Raw genomic sequence first — 21,817 nt, forward strand, 5'->3', positions numbered from 1 at the left:
TTTCCCTTTTTCCTGTGTGTTTCTATGCCAGGGCAGTACAGGAGCCCAGGAAGGCCCAGAACCTTGTGACAAACAATTCCAGGGCTCCAGGGGATACTGTTCACACCCTGGAAGCCGAGGGTGGTCCATGTGTGGGCCCTGCAGCCTGACCCCACGCTGAATGTTCTGTCTGACCCTGCTCGCTGCTCCGTGCTCAGTGCCCTGGCAGGACCCCACATCCCAGCTGGATTTTGGGTGTTTGCTGATCCCTGCCTGATTTGCTGCTTGCTGGGATACAAACTTCTGCTCTCCCTCCCCTTGGGAAACACCGCCTGGCATCTGTCCCCCTCTGGCACTCTGGCACTGCTTGTGGAGGAGGGCAGGGAGGGGAGTGGGACACCCTCCCTGATCCCAGCAAACCCCACATGGGGACAGGAACCAGGTGGCACCAGACAGGGAAAGGATCTTCCCTTTCTTAGGCATTTTTAGTGTCTTGGAAGACTCCAAGAAGATTCCATCCATCAGTGTTCTGTTGCCTGGACCTGGAGGCCAGCAAAAGGCTGTCCCTTCCAGGAGCAGCTCCACAGGAAGCTCCTGGAGGGGAAGTCAGGAGAACAGAACAGTTTTGCTGGTGGCTAAACGGCTTCCCACCCTGAGCTGCTGCCCTGGGAGCCCCTGGGGAATCTGTGCTGCGTGAGGATCTGCCAGCCCTTGCAGCAGGTGAGGCTGGAGAGAAGCTGGATGCTCCAGTGCTTCTGATGGCAGTGGCCATGGACAGGATTGTCAACGGAGGCCAGGGTGCCCTTGGCAAAGGCTCCCATTGAATTTCTCTGGCCTGGGATGGTGTTTTTCTCCTTGACAAATGGAAGTGGGCACTGAGGAACAGGCAGCTGGCACGAGGAGCTCTCTGGGGCCCAGGGACCCTTCCCACTCCCACTCCTCTCCCAAGGCACCATGGCTCACCAGGGGCCAGCACTCTGCTGGCAGGAGCTGGGGAGCCCAGGCTGCTGCAGCTGCTGGGATTGTTCCTTCCTGCTGAAACTGGCAGGAAGGGAGGAGGACAGAGTGCAGCAGGGAGCTGCTTCCTTTGGACCTGGAAAGCTTTGGCACCAGATTCCACAGGAATTTTGCTGTGAACCCTGGACTAAGAAATTCCTGGCAGAACTTGAGGCCATTTCCTCTTGTCCTGTTGCCTCCTACTTGGGAGAAGAGCCAGGCCTCCCCCTTGTTCCAACCTCCTGTCAGGTAGCTGTAGAAAAGGAGAGGCTCCCCCCGGAGCCTTCTTTTCTCCAGGCTGAGCCCCCCCAGCTCCCTCAGCTGCTCCTGGGACTCCAGACCCTTCCCCAGCCCTGTTCCCTTCTCTGGACACACTCCAGCCCCTCAATGTCTCTCTTGCCATAAGGGCCCCCAGACTTCCTCCAGGACTGGAGGTGCCTCAGCAGTGCCAGCACAGAGGGACAGGCACTGGTCCTGCTGGCCACACCGTGGCTGGTGCAAGCCAGGATGCCACTGGCCTCTTTGCCCACTTGGGCACACTGGCCACTCATGTTAAACAGCTGTCAACCAAAACATCACCCACTGCAGCTGCTCCTGGTGGCCAGGGATCTCCCACAGGTTTCCCTGAGGCCTTGTAGAGCATTGGAGACATATTCCAGAGCTGATGTCACCGCAGCATTTGGAGATGAGCATCCTTTCCCTGGGGGCTGGGAAACCTCTGCCAGATGGCTCAGAGGCTGTGCCTAATCCAGGGTGCAGGAGATGGTGCTGCAGATGCCAACCTGCAGCAGACTTGGGCAGACCTTCTTCCCCCAGCCTCCATCCCACAGGAGCAAGGCAGGGGCTGCCAGGTTTCAGAGGCTCTCCTACTCCTGTTTCTTTTCTCCAGAAGAGGCAGAGCAGGTGGATTAAAAGCTGCCTGTCAGCTTTAGAAAGGATCCCTGTATCGCCCAATTCCACTGCTGCAAACTCCATCTCTGGTCTTTGCTCTGAAGGGGACCAGGCTTGTGAAGGACCCCATTGCAGAGGGAGCGGGGCCCAGGCCTGGCTCCTGCCAGCACTGGCACTCTGGCCTTGTGTGACAGAGGGACACTCTCTGCCCCTTTTGGGAGTGCAGAGAGCCCAAAGCCCATCTCAGCTCACCTCCCAGTGTCTCCCCAGTGGCAGAGTAGTGTCTCTTGGGCTCTGTAACCTGGGGCTGCCTGGGGCTGTCCCTCTGCCTCTCACCTGCTGCAGCTTTCCCATCTCCCCAGCAGCACCCAGCAGAGCCCAGGGATGCAGGAGAGCAGTTTTCTGTTTAGGGACTTACAGCCAGGGGACAGTCAGCCTCTTCTCCCAGGGAACAAGGGACAGGACAAGAGGAAGCAACCTCAAGTTGCCCCAGGGGAGGTTCAGGTTGGGTATTAGAGGAAAACTCGATGGTGATTGCAGCTTTGAAACTGCTGAGCACCAGGGCAGGGAGGAGGAGATGTCCTGCTGCCGAGCCAGCAACTGGGGTGAAAATGCTCTCCTCTGATGAACATGGTTCATTAAAGTCTAATTGTATCGTTAACACAGCCCTCCATCCCAAAGGTCCTGCCCCCCCCACCCCCCATATAACCACCTCTCACTGGGGTGATCTTTGTGACTTCACCTTTAAAAGCAAAGCAAAAGAATTTTACAACTTTTACATAAAGGTCTGCATGACTTGAGTCACTCAAGTTCCACCTAAACAGGACGAATTTAAAAAGTAAGTTGAGAATGGGGGCAAAGTGAGGGAAGACTCCATGGTAACTGCGGGGCTCAGTTGATGGGCTGAACCTGCCTTCTTCCCTGTCAGGACCTATTGGGTGAGAACTGTACTCTGTGCACACTGAATGTTTAATTGGGGATTAGGGCTTGTCTGGGGATTGCTTTGAACACGTTTATGCAGTCAGATCCTATCACTGACAGATCCTATCCCAGACAATCCTCGAAATGTAACCTGACACAGTTTTATATCAATAGAGAGTTATTCTGTAAACTCTGAGAGTGAGTCCTTCCCTGGAGTCGCCAGCAGCAGGGAATATACTCGGATAAAGAGGAAGAGCCCCTGAGGAGTCAAAAAGTGGGAAGAGCTGCCGAGGGCTCTTCCTTATGCTGGAGTAAGTCAGTGGAACCAGCCTCCGATCCAGCAGGATGGCTCGGGGAAGGCTCCCCCTAACGGGACGCTGACAGACTGCTCGGGCACAAGGGTCTCGGCTTTGCTGGGGCACTGAGAGACAAATTAAACACTGACGGTCAAGTAAATCTCCCTACACTAACAGTAAAGAAAATCCCTTTTCACGTGACAGATGCAGATGTGGCACTCAGGGACATGGGTTAGTGCTGAACGTGGCAGCGCTGGAGGAATGGTTGGACTCGACACTCTCAGAGAGCATTTCCAGCCACAAGGGCTCTGTGACTGTGCAATTCCCTGAGTCCCAGCCGGGCAGTGCCGTGGCTCCCAGCACCAGCTCGTGTTGTGACACGGCAGGATGTGGCAGTGGGAAGGGCTGGCACCCTCTGCTCTGCACGGCTCCAGCTTCCCCAGCCAGGCCCAATTCCACCTGGCAGTTCCACCCCCTCCAGGCTCATTTCCCAAAGCACTCAGCGAGATCTGCACGCACGGTGTGCGGCTGAAACGGGCCGGGCTCTGCCAGGGGGGCACGCGGGAATGCTCACACCAGAAGGTCCAGCCAAAGAGTGTCCTGGGACAGTGAGCTGCGGCCAGAGGTGCCCAAAGCACTGACCAAAACCAATCAAGGCATTGAAAATACTCTTCAGACCTCATCCAAAGCCGGTGGTGTTCCCTGAGGGGAAGGACTCGGGGGTGCTGGTGCACAGGCAGTACCAGCCTGTGGGCAGGGGGCTTAGTTAGGGCTAAGGTCACCCCAAGCCCCACCTTGTGAATCCCTGACTGCTGGGATTTAGCACAGAGTTTCCCAGAGGAAGCAGCTGTGCAGAAGTTTGGGACAAGCTGTGCCAGGTGCAGCTTGCCCCGCTGCCCGTGCTGCAGCCCATGCAGAGGCAGCTGTGCCCCTGCAGCCCATGGAGGGCACGGGGGGCAGAGATCCACCTGCAGCCCCTGCAGGAGCCCCGCACGCTGGAGCAGGGGGATGCCCGAGAGAGGCTGTGAGCCCGTGGGAAGCCCCTGCTGGAGCAGGGTCCTGGCAGGGACCCGCGGAGCCGTGCAGGAGGAGCCCTGCACGCTGGAGCAGGTTTGCTGCAAGGCCTTGGGAGGCCGTGGGGGACCCAGGCTGGAGCAGGAGGGGCCTGAAGGGCTGACCCTGAGCAGGAGTGACCCACGTGGCAGCAGGTTGTGGAGAGGTTTCCCACCAGATGGACTCCTGCCAAATTTTGAGAAGAACTGATTTTTCCCAGGGATCCTTGGTGCTATTTCCTCGGCCCTGTCCATGTGCAGAGGGCAGAGACAGAGTAGCTCTGATGGGTACCTTGTGTGTGACCAGGGTCAGCCCACTGCACACCTCCAGGCCTGGTGAGTCCACCACCTCTCTGGGCAACCTGGCCCAGTGCCCAGCCTTCTTCAAGGCAAGAATTTCCTCTGAAGACCTCACTGAAACCTGCTTTCCCTCAGCTTCAAGCAATTCCTCCCATCCTGTCCCTGAAGGCCCTGGGAAAAGTCCCTGTGCAGCCTTCAGGTGGCCCTCTCCTGGTGGCTACTGGGGGGCTGCTGGCATGTGTCCCCTCAGTTCTACAAGTTGTGTGATTATCTGCAGTCCTTTATACTTTGTTTCTTTTTTCATTTTGCGGGTGGCAGGTGGAAGAAGTGCTGAGAGAGAGATGGCATCAAAACTCTTTCAGCCCCAAAGAGAGGTTTTTCTCCAAGTTGTGAAATCCTTTCAAGTTAGTGGTTTTGAATTTTCTAAGGGTCTGTTAAAACAGTTTGTTCGCTGGCTTTTCTTTTACCTTCCTCAAGTATCTCCTACAAATTTAAAATCTCCTGCCTTCTGGCAAGCTGTGGGGGATAAGATTACTGATTTAAAGCGAAAGGGAGACTCCTCTCGAGAAAAATTCTTTCCTCTAGTTCTAGTCCTTTGGGACTTGCACCGGAAAGTAAAAGAAAAGCACCACTCCCCCCGCAGTTCTTCCTGTAACCCTCCTTCCTCCCCTCCTGCTCCTTATCCCACTTCCCCTTTCGCTGGAAAAACTGAATGGGGTGATATGCCCAGAGGCACAGAGTTGCTGCCTTCTCTCTGACCCCTCTTGGTCTTTTCAGCCACCCTGTCGGGATAGCCCTGGCCAGGCTGCCTCAACCCCTTCCCAAACCCTGTATCCTGCGCCCTCTTCCCCATTTGTGAGCCCAGAAAACGGTTCTAAATGCTGTTTGCCATTGTTCCCGCCCACTCCACGAGGTTGCCTCATGGCGCTGACTGCCCAGCACAGTTCCCGCCTTCTTCTTCCCACAATCCCTCTCGCCTTCCCCAACCCTTTCCTAGCCCCGACGTGATGTCATCGGGCCCCTCCCACACGTCCGGTCCCGCCCCCTGTGTCAGGAATCCCCGCCTATCCTGTGGCCGCTGCTCCGGCCCCGCCCCCTCTGGAGAACTTCCTGGTTACCACGCACCCTTTTCCTGGTTATCATGCACCCCCTTCCTGGTTATCATGCACCCCCTTCCTGGTTATCACACACCCCCTTCCTGGTTATCACACACCCCCTTCCTGGTTACCACGCACCCTTTTCCTGGTTACCACGCTCCCTATTCCTGGTTACCACGCACCCTTTTCCTGGTTACCACGCACCCCCTTCCTGGTTACCACGCACCCCTATTCCTGGTTACCACGCACCCTTTTCCTGGTTACCACGCACCCCCTTCCTGGTTACCACGCACCCTTTTCCTGGTTACCACGCGCCCCCTTCCTGGTTACCACGCACCCTTTTCCTGGTTACCATGCACCCCCTTCCTGGTTACCACGCACCCTTTTCCTGGTTACCACGCGCCCCCTTCCTGGTTACCACGCACCCCCTTCCTGGTCACCACGCACCCTTTTCCTGGTTACCACGCACCCCCTTCCTGGTTACCACGCACCCCCTTCCTGGTTATCATGCACCCCCTTCCTGGTTATCACACACCCCCTTCCTGGTTATCACACACCCCCTTCCTGGTTACCACGCGCCCCCTTCCTGGTTATCATGCACCCCCTTCCTGGTTATCACACACCCACTTCCTGGTTACCACGCACCCCCTTCCTGGTTACCACGCACCCCCTTCCTGGTTACCATGCACCCCCTTCCTGGTTACCACGCACCCTTTTCCTGGTTACCACGCACCCCCTTCCTGGTCACCACGCACCCTTTTCCTGGTTACCACGCTCCCTATTCCTGGTTACCACGCGCCCCCTTCCTGGTTACCACGCTCCCTATTCCTGGTTACCATGCACCCCCTTCCTGGTTACCACGCGCCCCCTTCCTGGTTACCACGTGCCCCCTTCCTGGTTACCACGCACCCTTTTCCTGGTTACCACGCTCCCTATTCCTGGTTACCACGCACCCCCTTCCTGGTTACCACGCACCCCCTTCCTGGTTACCACGCGCCCTATTCCTGGTTACCACGCTCCCTATTCCTGGTTACCATGCACCCCCTTCCTGGTTACCATGCACCCCCTTCCTGGTTACCACGCGCCCACTTCCTGGTTACCATGCACCCCCTTCCTGGTTACCACACTCCCTATTCCTGGTTACCATGCACCCCCTTCCTGGTTACCATGCACCCTTTTCCTGGTTACCACGCACCCTTTTTCTGGTTACCATGCACCCCCTTCCTGGTTACCACGCACCCTTTTCCTGGTTACCACACTCCCTATTCCTGGTTACCACGCGCCCCCTTCCTGGTTACCATGCGCCCCCTTCCTGGTTACCACGCGCCCTTTTCCTGGTTACCACGCACCCCCTTCCTGGTTACCACGGGGAAAATACCAGAACCGGCGCCATCTTGAAATCGGGGCTGGGAGTCCCCTCAGCCCCCTCCTATCCCTTCGCTGCTCCTGTTACCTATGACAGAGCAGGCAATAATCCCCCATGGAAACCTTTTGATCTTGCAGGGCTCAAAGAGCTTTGCAAAGCCCAGAAAGAATTTGGGAGGGAGAGTCAGTATTTAAAGAACCTTCTGCAGATAACTCTCACCAGTACAGTGATTGTGCCACATGACCTCAAAAGCATTTTTTCCTGCTTGCTTTCCCCATCCAAGTTTCAAATGTGGGAAGAAGGTTGGAGAAAGCAACTGGGAGAGGTCCTCCCAATTTTACTGCAGGATACAAAAAACACCGGGGTTTCTATGGATCACCTTACCGGTGAGGGGTTATTGTCCAAGCCACAGAACCAGGCGCAAAATACACCAGAGCCAGCCCTGAATGCTGTAAAGCAAGCAGCCCTTTGCCTGACTTTGAAGCCGCTTCAGCGATGTGTGGAAGTAACACAGCTGGACTCCCTCTGACTTGGGGCATGCCAGAGTTGGTGCTTCGAGCACCAAACCCTGCGTTAGATGGTGATGATGATGTTCAGGCTGGATTTTGTGTCCCGCTGGAGGCTTAAGCAATAGGGGAACTGAAATGCTTGGCTAGAAGGGAGCTCTTGGCCTGGAGGTCCTGAAGACTCTCCTGGGAGCCGAGGCTGTGACTGTGCCAAGCCAAGGCTGGGGCAGAAGCGCAAAGCAGAGCGTCTGCAAGGGGGGAGCTGCTTTGAGTGTGAGGAAGGGCAACCAGGCCGTGGCTGCAGCCAGCTGGGAACCTGTTCATCTGCTCCCCCGTGCCCGGGGGGCCTGGAAAGATGCACTGCAGGGCTGCAGCTGCCCAGGAGGGAAAGGGATCCCTGTGGGATGTTCTCAGGGCAGGGGGAGCGGGGCAGGTGCCGCACGGGACAAGCTGTGTCTCAGCTGGCTCGTGGGAGTTGCACCTTTCGGGAGCCTCCCCTGAGCTCAGCTTCCCCTGGGGCTCTGGGCTCCTGGCCCTGCTTCTGCTGCACACAGGCACTGCTGACACAGTGCCCTGGGAAGGATGGATCCTGCGGGATCTGTGCGCTCTGGCGTTGGCCTTTCTTGGGCTGCAGAGAACGGAGGGGTGGAGACTTGGGCTTGTGGCAGGGGGGGATCCTCTCAAGATGGAAGTTCTGCCTTTCCAGAGGCCCCTGTCAGTTGTGTTCCTTTTGTGTGTTCCGCAGAAAGACCAGAAATTCTGGTCGGAAGTTCTGGCCCAATTAACAGCTGGAGCTACAGGTGCCCAGCAGCGATGGGAACTGGTGAGTCAGTGCTCGCGGGGCTTCCTCCAAGGCTTGAAAGGAGAGGGCTGAAGGAGGAAAAGGGAAACTGTTCTCGAGGCCTTCTGTAGTCCTTGAGGTCTTTCTGGAAGCCAGCAATCCTTGCCAGTGCAGCTCAGTCTTCATTTAAGTCCTCACTCCGAGAAATATTTCTGGCAACGTAAGCTCTGATGTCTTTGATGTGAATCAGGATTTCCTTGTGGGGAAAGGAGCAGCACAGAGCCGACACCCTCGACTTCAAGCTCTGCTTTCTTCCCAGAATGCCTCAGCATCCCAGAGACCTGTATTTCTGTATCACCATCTTTCTTTCTGAGGTCAAGGCCAGCTGGGGAATTTCTTCTTTCTCTGTGTGTTTCCGTTCCGTGGCTTTGCTTGGTTGATGTTGGCAAAGCTTGAAGGAGACACCAAGAGAAGAAGACCATTCTCTAGGAAGGTCACACAACCCTGGGCTCCCCCTCTGCTAGAAATTGCAACCCTTTCCTCCTTTCAGAGAGTTGTCTGACTCCAAGACACCTGAAATTCTTTTTCCTATGTAACAGGTGAACTTTGTGAAGGACTTCTGTGCCTTTTCCCTCACGTTCCATCAGAACAGAGAGGCATTTTTACAAAGCTTGGCCAAGCTGGGAATTCTTCCCGCTCTTGAAATTCTACTGGTAAGTGAAAACTCCCAGCTGCTTTTCCTCAAAGCAGGAAAGGCCAGAGCCACTGGAGCCCTTGCTGGACCTGCTGAGCCCTTGTGTGTCCCTTGGCTCGCACACCCTGGCTCTGCTGATGATTTACCATATTATGGGTAAGGATCTAGCATCGATATCCAAAGAAGACAGACAAAGTCTCTCTAACAGCTTCGAGTTAGAAAGTGTATGTTTATTTCCAGCGCCAGGCAGCTGCGCGGGACAGTTCCCTAATACGCAGTGCAAGGATACAAGCAAACTCAAGCTTATTTATCTACAAAAACTGTGAATATCTAAAATATAAATGCATATTTAGAACATTAACACCTCCCATTCTCCACTTTGTATGGAAATGAACTTAAATGTCATTAAGCACGTGTAGTGTGTTCTCTGAATTGAGTCGGTGGTCTTTTATTTGGGGAATGGTCCCAGATAGATAAAGTAAAACTTTATCTAAAGTCTTCCTCATTTTGACCGTTTTGCCTTTCTGAACTTTAACAATCCTAATCACTTTGGTGACCTCCAAATTTCCTCTTCGGTGACTTTTGGATCGGTTCTCACAGAGGGAGGAAATTGGAAATTGTCCTTGTTCCTTAAACCGACTTTATCAATGTTTCTGTTTGCCATTCTAAGCACAGCTAAGCAAACACCGAAGTGACAGACAATCAATTATTCAGTAATCAGGTACTCGCATCTTACAAACTGATTGCAGGCTCAGCTCTTCTTAACTATTAACCTTTCATTAATTCTAGCCAAGCCTAAACTAACTTCTATTTTAACTAAATTCAGCAAAGCTAACTTTCTAACTAAATCTTTAAAGTTTCTCTTAAAATTCTGTGTTTCACTGAGAGTGGAAGTGGATTGGACTGGCCACAATCCCAAAGCTCCCCCAGCTCTGGGAAGCACCTCCCTGGCTTGTCCTGGTTCTTGTGGTGCCGCACCAGGGCCAAGTCTGTGCTCAGTGCAGTCCTTGGGACAAGGCAGGGTCCAGATGGAAGGAGACAGGTACAGAAGGTCAGTGTCTCAGCTGTTCCAGCCAGGAAGTGGCACGATGGGAAGCGGCACATAGGTTCCTGCCTACGTGAGGACTCGCAGATTCACAGAGAGCCTTGTGTCCCTTCTAAAGGAGGCAAAGAGTGGGCAAAAGAGGCTGCTGGCTTCCTGTCGTTTCTCTGGAACAATATGACTGTGTTTCTCAGAGAAACTTGGGAATGAAACCTTCCCAAAACCTTTCCCTCCCTTTTCTCTGCAGCTTTACCTGATAAGAAAGAGCAAACCTGATTTACCCTACCAAATTAATCTCCTTTTTCTTAGGGAATGGATGATCTGCAAGTGGCATCTGCTGCCACAGAGATCTTGTCTTGTTTTGTCGACTTCTGTCCATTCCTGGTCCACGAATTTCTCATGCAAGAGGCCCAGCAGAGGGACCACGTAAGTAAAAGCGGTTTGCGGGCGCCTGGATAGACCAGGCTTAGGGCAAACGGGAAACAAACCAGCCAAACACAATCTCCATGTTTCCAGTTCCTTTTCATTTTTACTGGAAGAAACAAACCAGACTGATAGAAACCAGGAAAGCCATTGCACTCTGATGATTTGGGGCTTACTTTGTCTGGGTTTTGCAGGGTACCGACCTCATCCGTGTGCTCATGAAGCAGCTGTTCCGCCATCCTGCTGCTGCAGCAGGAGGAGCTGATCAGGTCGTGGAGCTGCTGCAGACTCTGCTGGATCCCGGGAATCTGCTGGCCACAGCTGATGTAAGGGAATGCAAAGGGCTGAAGACACGGGGCTGTCTCAGCCAAGGGAAACCCTGATCTTCTCGAGGGCTCTTCTTGTGGGCCCAGCATGCAAACAGCTTGGGCTTGGGCTCAGCGCTTGGCTGTGGTGTGAGCTCTGAGCCTGAACGGCAAGAAGCTCCAAAGCAGCTGAAGTTGCCAGAGCCTTTGGCTGAGGCCAGGCCTGTGTGTGGGGCACTGTGCCCGCAGTCATTCCCCCAAGCAGCGCTTCAGGGACACAGCAGTGCCTGGCCAGAGCTCCCGCTGCCTGGGGGAGACATCCGGCAGCAGCAGAGTCCAGGAGAGGCCCTGGCACCCCCAATGCCCGGCTTCATAGCCTGCGATGGACAGGAGTACCTGGGAAAAGGATGGCAGCTTGTCCTGATGCAACGGCTGCATTGGAGGGGACTCGAAGGACACTTGGTCAAGTCTGGCGAGTCACGCATGGATTGCCAGGATAGACTGGCATCCCTGGTGGGGATTCTCTTGGGGAGAGCCAGGTGGGCTGGATGTCTCTCAGATTCCCCCCAAAGAAAGAAATGGCTCTTTGTGCAGGGAACACCTGAATGCTTCAGGCCCCACCAGAAAGATACAGGCAGAGCTGTCGGAGCCACGGGAATTCTCTGCAGGCCCTTTCTGCCGGTACTGCGCTCTCTGATTGGGAAGGTCTCTGCCGAGGCCAGGATTTAATGAAGCCCTTTCCTCCCTTAGGTATCCAAAATAATTGGATTTTTCAACTCTTTCTACACCCACTGCCTTCCTTTTCTGACTGCGCCGCTTCTGGCCAACGCAGCCAAAGGTACCTGGGAAATAGGGAATGAGGATTTTTCCTTGTTTCCCCCCTTGGAGGCCTGCAGTGCCTGGAAGGGATTGACAGGGGTGCTGCCAGCGATCACCCTGCCAGGCCAGCTGGGAATGTGCTTGAGGAAAAGTGCTGCTCCCCAGGGACAGGGGTGCTGCAGGCAGCACTTTTCAGCCCCTTCTTGCCCCTCCGAGTGCTGACATGGCTTCAGGCTGCGCTTTGTTGTGTGTTTTGTTCTCCCCCAAAGTTGTGCCTCCTAAAGCAACCCAGGAAAGGCAAAGTCCACTGAAACCGTATCAGGAACTGCCCTGGCACCTGAGCTGGGTGGGCAGCACAGGACATCTCTTGCTTTTTATTTTTCTTTTTTGCTCATTGAAGGCATTACTTTTTCCTGTAGATGATTATCAAACAGCACAACTCCTGGCCTTGATTTTGGAGCTGCTCACCTTTTGTGTGACGCGGCACAAGGAGCACATGAGGGCTTACGTCCTCCACTGGGATTTGCTAAGAAGAGTCCTCCTCTTGATCAATTCCAAACACACCTTTCTGGCCTTGGGTGAGTAGCCTTTGGCATTTCCCCTGCCAGGCTGCATGTGTCCCGGGTGGGAGGTGTTCCAGGGGACCCTTGAACTTGGGATTCGTGGGAAGGGATGGGAATGAACTGCTGCACTGCAGCCCTGGCCGGTGGCTCTGAAACCCTTGCATTTCTCTCTTCACCAGGAGCTCTGCACTTCCTGAGGAAGATCATTGGCCTGAAGGATGAGCTGTATTCCCATTACATCATCCAGGGAAAGCTCTTGGCACCCCTTGTGCAGGCTCTGCTGCAGAGTGGAGCTACGTCCAACCTGCTCCACTGGGCTGTGCTGGAGCTGTTTGAATTCCTGCGACTGGTGAGTTCAGCAGCAGCTTCAGCTCAGACACGGCTGTGGCCTCTCAGCTCAACAGGCCCAGTGCAGCCTCCCGCTTCCATGCAAGTGTCACCCACAGCCTGGGGACACTGCTGACCCTGGTGCCCCCTGCCACGGGAAGATGAATCCTTCTTTCCCCATTTCAGCTCTTGGCTTCAGGATCAATCTCAGTTGCTTCCCAACTGCTCTGGACAAAAGGGCTTTGGCTCTGGCCAAGGAATGCATTCCTTGGAAGCTTTCTGAACTTTGGCCTGGGACCACTGGAGACTGAGAGCGTGTTTTGTTCCTCCTTTTGCAGGAAGATTGTAAGTCCCTGGTTGCTCATGTCATCGAGAGCTTCTATCCTGCACTGCAGTCCATCAGCTACGTGCAGACATTCCAGGGACTGAAGAGGAAATACGAGCGAGACCAGCACCGACAACAGCAGAGCGTGCACAGGTAGGCCCCGGTCTCTGTGCTGGGAGCCTGGCAGGGACTGCCCTAGGGCAGGGCTGCTCCTTGGTTTTCTCTTTGCCAGAGGGCAGCAGGAGCAGGTGGCTGGCACTGGCCTTGGCTTTCCCTCTGGAGGAAAACTTGCGGCATGAGAGGAAAGCCCCCTCTGCCTTTCCTTGCGGCCCCCTGCAGTGGAGCTGCTCTTGCTCAGGGCATCCCTTGCTCCTCTGAGAAAGCCCTGAGCTTGCCCAGAGCAGAATCTTGCTGTGTCCCTGCCAGGGAGGATTCAGCCTGCCTGGGCCTCAGCCGGGGGCTGCTGAGTCTTACGGGCAGGGCACAAGTGCCCGTGGAGCTGGACTGCCTTCTCACATGGGCCACGCTCCCTGCAAAGCTCTGCGAGCCATGGCCGGTCCTGGCTGAGTCGGGAGCAGCAGCAAAGCCGGGATCACTTGTCCTGTCTCTCCGCAGGGTCCCATCCCTCTCAGGCAGAGGTGCAAGAGCCTCAGGCCAGGAAGGCCAATTGAACATCGGGGCAGACCAAGGGGGCTCAGCTCAGACAGCACCAACGAGCTCCAAGGGCTCCTCTTCCAACAAGGAGCCCCCGCGCCCGCAGCCGACGGCCCCCAAGGTGGGAGAACTGGGCCGAGCTGCTGCCCAGGCCTGGCCCAGGGCAACGGGGGCTTGCAGCAGGGCTTAGTTAGGGCTCAATTCACCCAAGCCCTGCCCAGGGACACCCTGAGAGCTGGGGGGTAGCCTGAAGGAAGGATGGGCTGGCCCTGGAGTCTGCTGCTGACCTGGGGGCACAGTCTGATCTCGCTTCTGCATCCCTCAACTGGGGCCACTCCTCGGCTCTTGCCCTGCTCACTGGCTGCTCGGGCTGGGGCATGGACAGAGGAGATGGCATTTGGGTGTATACTCAGAAATTGCACCTTTCTGAGTATTCTTTCAAGGTGAGAATTTCCTTTTCTCCTTTTTCTTTTTGGCAGAGACGTCAGCCAGCGGAGTCTGCCAATGATCAAGAGGAGGAGATAATCCCAAAGAAAAGGCTGCGTCTGGCCTAAGGAAGGGAACTGCATTTTGAGTTTTCTAGGATAGGAATTGTTAGATGTTAGGTAGTTGTAGTTTGTATTAGGTTTAGCTTCTGTTTGTTAAGTGGTTTGCTGTTTTCTGTAGATAGATAAGTTGGTAGAGTTAGGTCAAGAAGAAGTTTCCTTTCTGTTCAAATTGTTTGTTCTCGTTTGAAAGTAGGTGTTAAGATTAATAGGTTAAGGCTGAGCTGTAACATTCAGGAATCGACATTGTACTCTGTAATTGCAGAAGCTGTATTATTGATAAATGTTACTTGGATAAAATGTCCTATGGAACTGGAATAGGTGTGTTTGCCTCTTCTCCTGGGAGTTCGTGGCCAGGGCAGTCAGCCATGGAATGCCATGGGCAAAGGGGGACCTCTCCTGGTCTCATTTCCAGTCTCCAGGCCAAACCAGGAGAGGATGCCAAAAGATTTCTGTCAATCTGCACGTGAATTGCTGGGGACAGCCCCAGCTTGGCTTCTAAGGCAATTCCTTTGGCTTCAAACTGAGATTATAGGAAACTCAGACCTACAGACTGGGAAACAGCCCCAAAAGTCTCCAATTCTGTAAGCCACCAGCCAGACACAGCTCTCACAGCCACAGGCCTCTGCCTGTGCACACACTGCTCCCAAGCTTGGCTTACAAAGGCTCCTTGGAAGCAGGGTCCTCCATGAAGATCCCAAGGGGATCCAGAACAAAAGCAGCAGCATTTTCAGGGATGCTTACAAAGGCTCCTGACTCCCACAGGGATCAAGATCCATCACCTGACCCAGCTCACCTGAGCTCCCCCAAAGCCCTGAAATGCCCCAGTTGGTCGCGTCCTCCCCACTTGGTGCAGCCTCCCAGGAGCAGGAGCCGAGCTCAGCTGCTCCGAGGCAGCGCTCAGGCACTGCCATCCCGGCTGGACAGGCCCTGATGCAGGGCACAGCAGAGGCTGGCACAGAGCCCGTGGCCCACGGGAGCAGCACAGCCCTGAGCTGTCTGTGCAGCAGCGGCCCCGAGCTCCTTGGGAAGGGCTGAGCCCTCTCCAGGGCCCAGTGCTCACCCACACCACTGCACCTTGCCAGCCTCACCCTCACCGGAATAATGGAACATCCTGAGCTGGAACTGACCCACGAGGATCACATCCAGCCCCTGGCCCTGCACTGACACCCCAACAATCCCACCCTGTGCATCCCGGAGAGCCTTGGCCAAATGCTCCTGGAGCTCTGGCAGCCTCGGGGCTGTGCCCATTCATTCCCTGGGGAGCCTGGTCAGTGCCCAGCACCCTCTGGGGGAAGAACCTTTCCCTGATCTCCAGCTTGTAATAAGCTCCATAGCCAATTTAAATTTAATTGGATTTTTATTAACAAATATAAGCTATAGACAATAAGAGACCATAATTAGCACACTGCTGAGCTACAAAACAAAGGAAGCAGGGCTGGGTGCTCAGCCAAGAATCGAACATGGCCAGAGGCACACCCATTATGCCAGGGAGATACTTTTTATACTCCGGAGCTAAGCAGAGCTCCTCCCGTGACCCCGCCTCCATAAGGTATTCAGATTGGCTGGTCCTCGTTCAGGGATCTTCTTCATTGGTGTGCGATTGTCCAGTGGGGTCTTCTGTCTTCTCCCCTTATGTTACTGTGGTTACCACCCACACCCCTCCTTCACCCCATGCCCAGAAACTTCGATGACCAGTTTTCAACCCTAAAAACATGTTTCACACTAGGACATTGGTCAACTTATACGACTAATTACTTCACATAAAACCTTGTTGTAAACGAGGCTGAGACTTTTGAAAGGAAAATTAAACTCGTTTATTTATTAACTGCTGAGAGCGGGAACCCAGGATAAGCCCAGGCTCCACGCGACAAGCCAGAATAAAACAACACACCAACAAGACACTGAGACCCACTGGGTGCTCCCTTGGACCCCAAGTTCCGCAGGAGAACCCCTCCCCTGGGTGCAGGTAACTTGTTCAAGTCTCTGGTGCCACCAGACTGGTGCATTTCTCAATCCTCGTGCTGATTGCTCCCTTTCCTGTTCGCTGGTTGGTCTATACCTCCGTGCATTCCTCACCAATCATTTTCAAATAAGTCCACTTCATTGGTTGGCTCCTTCTCCAGTCACAGTCTAGGGCATCGTCCTCATCCCTTGTACCCTATGAAGCAATGCACTAGAAAGTTCCTTCTATTAAACCCATTGGGTCCTTGTTATATCCCCATCCAGGGCTACATTCCAGCATTCCACCCGTACAGTCTCACAACTTCCCTTCAATTAACGTGTCCATCTCTTCCACCCTCAACTCCCCTCTTTTATATCTCATTTAAACAGTAATAACCAACACCCTGAAACCAATTCATTTCTTACACTTGGAGGCCTTCTCCTCTCACCCTTCCCCAAGCTCTAGAGCCAGGAGGAGCAGCGCCCAAAGCCAGCCTCACCCCTCACACTGTTTTAGCACCGGCCCCTTCTCACACAGGGAGAGACAGAAGATCTGATCCAGGGACTTGGCAGCAGCCACAGCTTTTGCCCAGTGCTCCTGAACCCCCTGCCACGGGCTGGGGCTCTGAGGGTTGCAAAGCAGCACCTGGAGCTGTGCTCGAGCGTGTGCCCAGCCTGGTGCACAGCAGCCCAAATCTCCTCTGGGAAGTGACCTGAGCCCACAGCTGAGCTGCCTCAGGCTCCCTGGAAATGAGCTTTACTGAGCCTGCCAAAGGAAGGGACAGCCGAGCCCAAGTTCTGGGGAGGGCACAGCCCACGAGGGATCCACTCACAGCCCAGCCCAAGACCAAACCCGGACCTTTTCCAAAGGGGACAGGAACGCTGAGCGCAGGTTCCAGGGACTGGAAGTCCGGCATGCGGGTGGGAAGTGCCCACGCGTGGATCAAGGCACGCTCGCGGCTGGGTCAGCAAAGCTCCCCCGATCTGGTGCAGGAGCTTTGGCTGCCACACCCCGCCCTGTGCACGGCTGCTCCTGCATGTTATCAATATTTTCATCAAAGAGTCCATTCTATTGTATGAAAGGGTCAGCTATGATTCTAAGTAGCAAATTGTGATGTCTGAGGTGTAGAAATATCAGGAGTGCTGTGCTTGGAATTTGCAGCTGTAGAAACCTCATCCAGAAGTTGCTGGACCCCTCTTTTTGGGCCAAGAAACTGTGCTGCCCGTCCTGCTCACCAACTGTGCTGCTTGCAAACCCACTACGCTTCCCCTCTTGATTTGAATGTTAAGGATTCCAGGAATCAGTAGACCTCAGCAGAGATGACCGGTGATTGTTTTAGGATAAGAATATGGATGAACTTATGAACTGTTGGGACCAACCAATGTAAAGGTTCATGTAAGAGCGGGCATGGTATGCACAGTATATTGGCAGAGCCGGGCTGGGAGAGCGGCAGCGTCGGGCACGGGCGGGGAGGCGGCTCCGCTGCACCTGGCGGGACCCGGCAGCCACCAACGCTGCGCACCCACCTGCGGCCGGGCCGGGGGCGGTGCCGGGGTCGGTGTCGGTGTCGGTGCCGGGGTCGGGAGCCGCGCTGGGGCCGGCGGCCGCTCGGCGCTTTTGTCGCTGGCGGGGCAGGGCGGGTCGCGGGGCGGCGGCGCTCGGCGGCGGGACTGATGTCACGGGGCTGGGGAGGACGGCACGGCCGGGCCGGCCCCGACAGCGCCCGGCACCTCATGACGCTGCCCGGGACCCCCATCCCACCCCCGGCAGAAGGAGCCTCCGGGGCAGATCGGAGAAGGGACTGAGAGCAGCCCTGGCGAGAAGGACGTGGCGGGGCTGGTGGATGAGAAGCTCAACGTGCCCCGGCCACGTGCTCTGGCAGCCCAGAACCCCCCCGTGTGCTGGGCTGAGCCCCCAGCGTGGGCAGCAGGGCAGGGGGGGATTCTGCCCCTGTGCCCCGCTCAGCTGAGACCCCCCCTGCAGAGCTGCCTCCAGCCCTGCGGTTCCAGCACGGGAAGGACCTGGAGCTGCTGCAGCGAGTCCAGGGGAGGCCACGGAGCGGCTCCAAGGCCTGGAGCTCCTCTGCTCTGGAGCCAGGCTGGGAGAGATGGGATGTTCACCTGGAGAAGAGGAGGCTCCGGGGAGACCTTACTGCAGCTTTTCCACAGACAAAATGGAGCTGATGAGACATGAGCAAGAATCGTTCTACAATATGGGTGGTGAGGCCCTGGCACTCAGGGACATGGGTTAGTGCTGAACGTGGCAGCGCTGGAGGAATGGTTGGACTCGACACTCTCAGAGAGCATTTCCAGCCACAAGGGCTCTGTGACTGTGCAATTCCCTGAGTCCCAGCCGGGCAGTGCCGTGGCTCCCAGCACCAGCTCGTGTTGTGCCACGGCAGGATGTGGCAGTGGGAAGGGCTGGCACCCTCTGCTCTGCACGGCTCCAGCTTCCCCAGCCAGGCCCAATTCCACCTGGCAGTTCCACCCCCTCCAGGCTCATTTCCCAAAGCACTCAGCGAGATCTGCACGCACGGTGCGGCTGAAACGGGCCGGGCTCTGCCAGGGGGGCACGCGGGAATGCTCACACCAGAAGGTCCAGCCAAAGAGTGTCCTGGGACAGTGAGCTGCGGCCAGAGGTGCCCAAAGCACTGACCAAAACCTGTCAAGGCATTGAAAATACTCTTCAGACCTCATCCAAAGCCGGTGGTGTTCCCTGAGGGGAAGGACTCGGGGGTGCTGGTGCACGGGCAGTACCAGCCTGTGGGCAGGGGGCTTAGTTAGGGCTAAGGTCACCCCAAGCCCCACCTTGTGAATCCCTGACTGCTGGGATTTAGCACAGAGTTTCCCAGAGAAAGCAGCTGTGCAGAAGTTTGGGACAAGCTGTGCCAGGTGCAGCTTGCCCCGCTGCCCGTGCTGCAGCCCATGCAGAGGCAGCTGTGCCCCTGCAGCCCATGGAGGGCACGGGGGGCAGAGATCCACCTGCAGCCCCTGCAGGAGCCCCGCACGCTGGAGCAGGGGGATGCCCGAGAGAGGCTGTGAGCCCGTGGGAAGCCCCTGCTGGAGCAGGGTCCTGGCAGGGACCCGCGGAGCCGTGCAGGAGGAGCCCTGCATGCTGGAGCAGGTTTGCTGCAAGGCCTTGGGAGCCCGTGGGGGACCCAGGCTGGAGCAGGAGGGGCCTGAAGGGCTGACCCTGAGCAGGAGTGACCCACGTGGCAGCAGGTTGTGGAGAGCTGTTTCCCGTGGGATGGACTCCCGTTGGAGAAGTTCCTGGAGAACTGTCTCCCGTGGCAGGGACCCCACATTGCAGCAGGGCAAGGACTATGACTCCTCTCCCTGAGCAGCAGCAGCAGCAGCAAAAACGTGGGATGAACTGACCAGAACCCTCATTCCCATCTCCCAGCGCCACTGGGGAGGAGGAGGAGAGTTTGGGAAGGGGCAAAAGTGACTGTGAGATTGGTTTGACTCCTCATGATGCTGCCCTGATGGTGGGAGTAATCAATTCAGTCGGTATCCCCAATTTGAGGCACTTTTGCTCATGACAGTGATGGGGGAGGGATCTCTCCCTGGCCTTATCTCAACCCAGGGACCCTTGGTGCTATTTCCTCTGCCCCATCCTGGTGCAGAGGGCAGGGACAGAGTAGCTCTGATGGGTACCTTGTGTGTGACCAGGGTCAGCCCACTGCACACCTCCAGGCCTGGTGAGTCCACCACCTCTCTGGGCAACCCGGCCCAGTGCCCAGCCACACTTCAAGGCGAGAATTTCTTCCCAAGACCTCATTGCAACCTGCTCTCCCTCAGCTTCAGGCAATTCCCCCTGTCCTGTCCCTGAAGGCCCTGGGAAAAGTCCCTGTGCAGCCTTCAGGTGGCCCTCTCCTGGTGGCTACTGGGGGGCTGCTGGCATGTGTCCCCTCAGTTGTACAAGTTGTCTCCTCAAGTCCCACCCGTTGGCAATGGGGGACACGGCAGAGTGTAGGACCGTTGGCAGCCTGAGGCCAGGTCGCCAAGGAGCAGAGCAATGGAAGCCTCGTGCTGCAGGTGACATCACAAAGGCCAGAGCCAGGGGAAGCTGAGGCAGCTCCAGGCGCAGAGACCACAGGAGGCAAGCGCTGCGTGGCCTTCCCTCGTGCTTCCCTGTCGCTTCCCTCTTGCTCCCTTTTGGCAGGCTGCATTGGAAGCCACCCTGCATCTTCTGCAGCCACCAGAGCAACAGCAGGGAGACATGGCTGCTACTGGCCCTGGGAACAACCTTCCTCCCAGCAAGGCCCACAGACTGGCAGAGGTTGCTGAGCTGCTCACCTCTGCTGTCTCCTCAGCCAGCCGCAGGGAGGAGATCTTCCGGCTGTTGGAGGTAAGGGGCTTCTGGCCTGCTCTCGATGGCTTGGGGCCTGCAGCTGCAGTTGCCAAGGGGTCGCCGTTCGCCAGAGGCGCTTTCATGTGCACAGCGTGGGAATGATCCCCCTTCTTTCTCCTCCCTTGGATTCTGTCCTTTAGAAAGGGAACAGCTCGGGGAAGGATCTAAACATTTCCTGAATGGGCTGTCAAGAGTTTCAAGCTCTGCTCTTTGATGCCCAAGCAACAGACTGCTTTGGAGATGGTTTGTGGGGGGATCTGGGGAACAAGCAGCTTTTGGGAATCCCTCTCAGGGCCAGGTGCGATGCCTCTGGAACTCATTGTGGCCCTGAGATGCCAAAGAGCAGGCTCGGGGAGAACGCTGCCAATGCTGCTTCCCATGGGCAGGAGTGCCGGGAAATGCAGGGACAGAGAGGGCAGAAAGCTTCCAGAGCCTTGAGAGATGATGATGATGATGGTGATGGTGATGATGATGTTCAGCCTGGATTTTGTGTCCCGCTGGAGGCTTAAGCAATGGGGGAACTGAAATGCTTGGCCAGAAGGGAGCTCTTGGCCTGGAGGTCCTGAAGACTCTCCTGGGAGCAGAGGCTGTGACTGTGCCAAGCCAAGGCTGGGGCAGAAGCGCAAAGCAGAGCGTCTGCAAGGGGGGAGCTGCTTTGAGTGTGAGGAAGGGCAACCAGGCCGTGGCTGCAGCCAGCTGGGAACCTGTTCATCTGCTCCCCCGTGCCCGGGGGGCCTGGAAAGATGCACTGCAGGGCTGCAGCTGCACAGGAGGGAAAGGGATCCCTGAGGGATGTTCTCAGGGCAGGGGGAGCGGGGCAGGTGCCGCACGGGACAAGCTGTGTCTCAGCTGGCTCGTGGGAGTTGCACCTTTCGGGAGCCTCCCCTGAGCTCAGCTTCCCCTGGGGCTCTGGGCTCCTGGCCCTGCTTCTGCTGCACACAGGCACTGCTGACACAGTGCCCTGGGAAGGATGGATCCTGCGGGATCTGTGCGCTCTGGCGTTGGCCTTTCTTGGGCTGCAGAGAACGGAGGGGTGGAGACTTGGGCTTGTGGCAGGGGGGGATCCTCTCAAGATGGAAGTTCTGCCTTTCCAGAGGCCCCTGTCAGTTGTGTTCCTTTTGTGTGTTCCGCAGAAAGACCAGAAATTCTGGTCGGAAGTTCTGGCCCAATTAACAGCTGGAGCTACAGGTGCCCAGCAGCGATGGGAACTGGTGAGTCAGTGCTCGCGGGGCTTCCTCCAAGGCTTGAAAGGAGAGGGCTGAAGGAGGAAAAGGGAAACTGTTCTCGAGGCCTTCTGTAGTCCTTGAGGTCTTTCTGGAAGCCAGCAATCCTTGCCAGTGCAGCTCAGTCTTCATTTAAGTCCTCACTCCGAACAATATTTCTGGCAACGTAAGCTCTGATGTCTTTGATGTGAATCAGGATTTCCTTGTGGAGAAAGGAGCAGCACAGAGCCGACACCCTCGACTTCAAGCTCTGCTTTCTTCCCAGAATGCCTCAGCATCCCAGAGACCTTTATTTCTGTATCACCATCTTTCTTTCTGAGGTCAAGGCCAGCTGGGGAATTTCTTCTTTCTCTGTGTGTTTCCGTTCCGTGGCTTTGCTTGGTTGATGTTGGCAAAGCTTGAAGGAGACACCTC

At 55.9% G+C, this 21,817-nt stretch overlaps 1 protein-coding gene across 1 annotated transcript in view; it reads right to left on the bottom strand.

Annotated features, from left to right (window-relative positions):
* Nucleotides 1–17,374, bottom strand: part of CSRP1 (cysteine and glycine rich protein 1) — a 34,179-nt gene extending 16,805 nt beyond the window's left edge. The window contains exon 1 of the mRNA XM_068995661.1: nt 17,354–17,374. The gene's annotated coding sequence lies outside the window, so the exon portion shown is untranslated. The remainder of the gene's footprint in view (nt 1–17,353) is intronic.
* Between the last annotated feature and the right edge of the window lie 4,443 nt (nt 17,375–21,817).

Source organism: Aphelocoma coerulescens, chromosome 26 (assembly GCF_041296385.1).
Source record: "Aphelocoma coerulescens isolate FSJ_1873_10779 chromosome 26, UR_Acoe_1.0, whole genome shotgun sequence".
NCBI lineage: Eukaryota > Metazoa > Chordata > Aves > Passeriformes > Corvidae > Aphelocoma > Aphelocoma coerulescens.